This window comes from Bombus vosnesenskii, unplaced genomic scaffold (assembly GCF_011952255.1).
Source record: "Bombus vosnesenskii isolate JDL3184/JDL3185 unplaced genomic scaffold, Bvos_JDL3184-5_v1.1 scf7180000013573, whole genome shotgun sequence".
Taxonomy (NCBI): domain Eukaryota; kingdom Metazoa; phylum Arthropoda; class Insecta; order Hymenoptera; family Apidae; genus Bombus; species Bombus vosnesenskii.
The window spans coordinates 4,497-11,435 of NW_022883129.1; the positions used below are offsets into that span (position 1 = coordinate 4,497).

A 6,939-nucleotide genomic window follows, 5' to 3' on the forward strand; every position below is an offset into this window, starting at 1 on the left:
AAAAAAAAAGGGGGAGAGAGTTAAGGAAAATATATATAATAAATAACAACTAACATAATCATAACATATTATATATATATTATATTATATACAGAGATACAGTATTCATACAAGGAACAGGTCCGAATGAAACATATATATATATAAAAAAAATATAATATATATATATATATATTAACTATTTTTGTATGTGTGTACAGAACTGATAGCGAATTCATCAACCATTCTCTGAACGACGGATGGAAGAACATGTAGGTGTTGTCCAGACGTTTCACGAGGAATCCAGAGAGCATTTCGAATCTCTGCAGAAAATCCTCCCATGCACGATCATTTACAATAATCAGACTCATCTCGAAAGAAATTTTTTTTAGTTCAAGGAATAGCAATCCGCACCGTAGAACTGTAAAGCACCTGTACGCCACTCACGAAACCAAATACTTTTGCTATCCATCTGTAAACAAACAACATCTATAACTATACATATAATTTTCACTTATGTTTACCAATATATATACACGCATGTTGTAAAGTAGGCGATATTTATAACACTCACTTCCATTGATAATGCAAGTGACTCGTAAAATAAGTCGTCATATTTACCATTACACGCACATATATATATATATATATATATATATCAAAGGCAAGCTATAATTGTAATATCTATTCCTATTGATAATGTATACTTATATATTTATAACGATAAAACAAATCTCATCTATATTACTTACCAATACGTATGCATATATGTATATAATTATAACCCAGGTAGCATTCATAATATTTATTTTCACTGATAACATGTACGTAAAACCTAAAATAAAACAAAGGTTTTAACAACAAGAAAAAAAAAGAGAAAAAAATACATATAAATATAAAAATTTTCTTTTTCTATATATATATATATATATATTAATAATAATAAAAGGTTATTCTTATTTCTAATAAACTCGAAAGTAAAATGACAAATGACAACATTATACCATGATATACCGACACAAAGACACACCACACAGAAGAAACTAATAGAGAACGCTTTAAGCTTGGCAAACTTACCGCCCGACGAATTTGCATACACCATAACCAAAACCCAGGACACATGGCTCTGATCGCAGGAGAAGCGGTCCATATAGTCAAATGCATTCCGGTACAAGTAAAAGTACGACATACAACAAAATGCTACTCGGAGCTACCCGTTTGGCAAGGGAATCGCACCACAGGAACTCCGCCCGGACGTACGTCAAACGTGGCAATATTCAGCACCATCGTCGTTGGCCACGAGCGGAATATACACCCAAAAGGACCTCGACGCACTTCGGGACCACGTCATGTTCCCGGCAGAAAAATCTGCAGTTTTGAACACATTGGCCAGAGGAGCAACAGGAAAAACAATCGTCCCTAGAACAGTAAACATTCTGGGAATAATGGACGAAAACACATTAACGACAATAGCAAAAAATACCGTATCAAGCTTATGGAATGGTTTTATGGAATTTGGAACTGTCAGTGCAGCAATATTTGGAATACTTGTAATATTTAAATTAATCAAGACGATAATAGATATAGCCATACACGGATACCAGTTACGTGAAACTTACAGATGTGGAATCGCCCTATTAGGAGCAATATGCGGCTCAGTTACCCACCTGCTACTATACCTCAAAGGAAAACGAAATATCGATGATCAAACGGCACAACCTAGAGGAATATCGATAACACCAGTAGTCACTCAACAACCAACGCCATCTACATCCGCCTTGAGCGAACTCAGAGACACCATCAGTCAAATTTCCTTTGGAAATTTGAACTCCAAGGGCGGGGGTGTCACGTCCCGCGCTCCGCACGCGCCGTAACGAGAACAAGAAAACTATTCTATACAAAACGCGCGAATAAAGATTTGAATACACAAACGAACACACGGCGCTACGAAACTAAAGGAAGGATTAACAAAGCGAGGGCGACTAATAAATCCAATCGGTATAAAATAAAATAAAATAAATAAAACCAGCTAACGGATTGAACGAGTTACGAACCAAACAAATAAACTAGGAAATAAGAATAACTACGAAAAGGGAAATAATTGAAACGCCAGAAATACGAGTATATATAAATATATTTTAATCAATCAACTTGAAGAGTTACATATAAGTATAAACATATATGCTAGGCACGTAATAAATTAGTAACTATTAGAGTTAGCGCTTATAATACTATGCAATAAATACAATATTATCAATTTATAAAATATAAGTATATATAAAGTTAAAAACTAATAGTCTAACGAATACATAAAACATACAATATTGCATTATTAAAGAAATAAAAGTTACATTGTCAGAAACATATATATATGTGTGCGCATTCTATTAAACAGATACATATTTGAAACTAGCCTACGTTCCGGTAAAGAATTATAAAATAAGAACTACATTACGAAACATGCATGTCTATATATATATATATATATATATATATAGTCTAAACTAAACTACTATTAATGTACGCTCGAATCGACAATCTAAGATACAGGCTACGCTCCGGTAAAGAGTTATAAAATAAAAACTATGCTACGAAACATGCATGTCTCTATACAAACATATAAAAATCTATATTCTAAACTACTACTAATCTATGTGCATTCTACAATCTAAAATACATACTTAAAACTAGCCTAGATGCCGGTAGAGCATTATAATATAAGAATTACATTATGAAACATGCATGTCTCTATATAAACATATAAATAATTTATTTTTCTAAACTAAAACTACTATTAATAATCTACAAAAGAAATAGAACACACAACGCAACACTTGGGACTAATCGACAACCTGTCGATAGCCCAAACGCTCAAAGTAATTAACACCGCAACGACCTGAGTAATTGCATACAGAAATTCTATCATCAAACACAAATATGTAAACACACACTAAACGCACAATAATCTAGAAACAAAACCTTCAATACTATGTTGTCACACTACAAGATATATATGTATATATGAAATCAAATGATTGACACATAACCTCAAATACACAACACTATATCACTAAAGAATCTGAATGAAAATCACTTTGCCAGAAATATATACATATATACGCGTGCGTGTGTGTGTTCTATCTTATTAAAAGAAATTAATATAAAATAAATAATTAACATTTCATTTCGTATGAACACTATATGGGCAAGAGAGATATGCATATAAATACGTATATATATATATATATATATATATATGTATGTATGTGTGAGTGCATATGTTTTATATTATCGAATACTCTATGAAATAAACTACTCGAAACAATAAATAATGCAATCAAAGAATTACAAAACATTAGCTATACTGAAGTGACACACAACATAAACATATATATATATACGTATATTCACACGAGTTATACTATTGTCACTTTAAAATAATATAAATAAATAAATGTTCTAATTGCGGTCGAATAAGGAAAAAACGAGCGACAGACGAAAATTACTTCGATATCAAACAAAACTAAAGACCCGTCACTAAAAACTTTACTGATGACATTTATGAGCGGCCATGTTGGATTTACACGCGTCATGGCGACAGGAATGTTAGGGATTAATGGAAGTCAGGCGCGAGAAACAAATCATGAAAACACATTGTTAACACTTTTCTTTAATAAATTTTATGGGAAACTACAAATGTAAAAATATATATATATATATATATATTTAAATAAAAGGGGGAAATATAAAATTAAAAAATTAACAAATGTAAAATAGATAACCTAACACTATCAGACTAAAAAATATATATATATATATATATATATATATACACATATTGAACACAAAATTAATAATAATAAGGAACATCAAAACAGCGAACCAACAAAATTGAGACAGCTACAATAAATCAAAATCGAAGCAAGGAGCTCCGGGATAAATTTCGCTGAACTCACACATACACCAATAGCGCACAACAGGGGAAATTCCCTTTCTCCCAGAAGCATGGTGACGAAGATGCGCCTCCAAAACCTCTTCGGAATCCCTCTTTCGCTTGGGCTGGAAACAACACGGTATATTTTAAATAAAACGAAACAGGACGAACCAAACGAACTAAAAATAAGACTAAATACGTACCAGGGAAGTCTGGAAAGGAACCTCTGATAGAAACGACTCAGCAAACATGGTTCGAACGTCGATCACCGAAGCCTAAGGAAATAGCAAAAAAGGAAAAAACAATCAAAATCACAAAACAATCTTAATATGCAAACATCCAAACTTACGCAAAACAATTCGAAGGAGGAGGTCTTTGTTATGGGAGAGCAGCGGAGTTGCGCGTGTTGCCCGAGCAAACTTTAAAATAATAATGATGCTGCAGCCACCAGCCCTTCCACGCGCCGAAGAAACACCGGTAATTCCCACGGTACAGCACGTGGAAGTTTCTCGCGAAACGGACTAGATCAGCGTGGAATGCCTCAAATCTCCTAGACGCTAGCTCAGCAGAAACACAGGACTGATAGAAACTAAGTCGAAATACGGAATTTACATTTTGTCACGTACGATTCCAAGAAGCCCAAACTGCAACATCCCGATTCCCACGGAAGCGTACCCCCAGCGGACCACCACCCCATGAGGGATGGCATTATAAATAAGCGATGCAACATAGCGCGGCGTTCATTATTATTAGTTCATTATTCGTGCATTATTCGTTCTTTAATTCTTTGTTCATTATTAGTTCATTATTCGTGCATTATTCGTTCTTTAATTCTTTATTCGTTCTTCAGTTTATTATTCGTGCATTATTCGTTCTTTAATTCTTTGTTCATTATTAGTTCATTATTCGTGCATTATTCGTTCATTAGTTTGCGATCGTTTGTTACTACGGCTCATTATTCTTTGCGTCTAGAAATTTGTATAAGTATTTTGCGTTTCGGGGTCTTTAGTTTTTCGATAAAGAGAAGAGAGTCGCGATTAAATAAAGTAAAATTTTAAGCCTTCATTACGATATCAATTCAGTTAGCAAGTCACTCAATTTGTATCGAAATAGTTTAATAAAGTAAAGGTTGATAGAAAACTATATTCGAGATTAAATAATAAACCCAACAACCTTCGACGATCACCGGGACAGCTGGAGTGATGGCACCAGATAGCACCTTTTCCTCAAGGTAAGCAAATTAAATTTAAAAAACTTTCTTCTTCTCTGGCAATCTCGATTTCATTTACGGTTTTAAAGATAGAAATATTGCTTAAATTTTAAACAAAGGAGTTGTCCGTTGTGTCGGCTTGTGCGAACGGTGTTTTCAGCTACTGAAACACCCACTGATCTTCGCATTCCTCCTCCCATTGTTGGTAAAATATTACCCATCTTTGGGCAAGGCTTGCGAAATCACACAAGTCCCGCTCAGAAAGGACTAATAAATATACCGTCGGGGTCAATTGAAAATCAAGAACGATACCGGTATTGCTATTAACCGATATTCTTGCCATTCTTGCATGCGATTATAAGAAAGATATAACAAAACAATCCCCCCTTCGGGAAATTAACCAAAAGATCGTTCGCTGTGTCGGCTCGTGCAAACGGTGTTTTCGATTATCGAGAACACCCATCGATCTTCGCCTTCCTCCTCCCACTGTTGGTAAATTATTACCCGTCTTTGGGCAAGGCTGGCGAAATCACACGAGTCCCACACAGAGAGGGTCGTTAGAATTATCCTCGATAGCTAAATTCAAAAGGCAAGAAAATCGTGGCGACAGAATCCATCGGGGTAAATGAATTGAGTTTCGGTCTTAACAGTGAAATTAAAAGAGAAGAGGAAGTCAAACGAAAAAATAAATTTATATAAAACAACAAACAATCTCACATTCCTATCTAATCCAGCAACGCTAAAATATATATATCTAGCTAATCAAATATATATATATATATAACCTAACCCATTTCACATTCAAGTAAAAATCCGTTCGACGAGGAAAAATATTTATTGTACCCAGCTTTAATCCTCTCCCGCGCTAGTATCCCTGCGCATAGCAGGTTAGCCAAAAAGTGAAATTCGTTTACCAGTTGCATTAAGCGTCAGTTAACGCTACCCATTAAACGCAAAAGAAAATAATAAAAAAAATAAAATATTTTGAAATAGTCTTTGGACTATTTCTGGTGGCAGCAACTACCGTATTAATTAATAACCTAAATCGGAATTAAATACACAATAATATCATTTTAATTTATTTCCTTTCCGATTAAATTCAAAACTCAAACTCAACTATAAAAATAAAAAAAAAAATTTTTTTTTTTTCAGTAAAATTCAACCTTAGATTTGATCGATTTAAACAAACAAATTGATACGTAACACTGGTTGTGCATTGAATTAGCACTGTGAAATGGAGTTCAACGAGTGCTTAAACGTCGAAATATCTCCAACGGGAAGGAAATGACGGCTATTTTTCGTCAAAATTTTTGAAATTTTCGCGATTTGCGAGATATTTTGATTGTTTCGACGCTTAAATGTTTGTGCATTGAATTATCACTGTGAAATTGAGTTCAGCGAGTGCTTAGACGTCGAAATATCTCCAACGGGAAGGAAATGACAGCTATTTTTCGTCGAAATTTTGGAAATTTTCGCGATTTGCGAGATATTTTGATTGTTTCGACGCTTAAATGGTTATGCATTGAATTAGCACTGTGAAATGGAGTTCAACGAGTGCTTAAACGTCGAAATATCTCCAACGGGAAGGAAAGGACGGCTATTTTTCGTCAAAATTTTTGAAATTTTCGCGATTTGCGAGATATTTTGATTGTTTCGACGCTCAAATGGTTGTGCATTGAATTAGCACTGTGAAATGGAGTTCAACGAGTGATTAAACGTCGAAATATCTCCAACGGGAAGGAAATGACGGCTATTTTTCGTCAAAATATTTGAAATTTTCGCGATTTGAGAGATATTTTGATTGTTTCGACGCTCA

General features: G+C 34.1%; 1 long non-coding RNA gene across 1 annotated transcript; it reads right to left on the bottom strand.

The window, feature by feature from the left end:
* Nucleotides 1-3,821: 3,821 nt before the first annotated feature.
* LOC117238607 lies at nt 3,822-4,642 on the bottom strand. The gene is made up of 3 exons (XR_004494231.1): nt 4,263-4,642; nt 4,117-4,188; nt 3,822-4,038 (listed from the first exon to the last, which is right to left on the bottom strand). It is a non-coding gene; the product is annotated as an uncharacterized LOC117238607 (long non-coding RNA).
* Between the last annotated feature and the right edge of the window lie 2,297 nt (nt 4,643-6,939).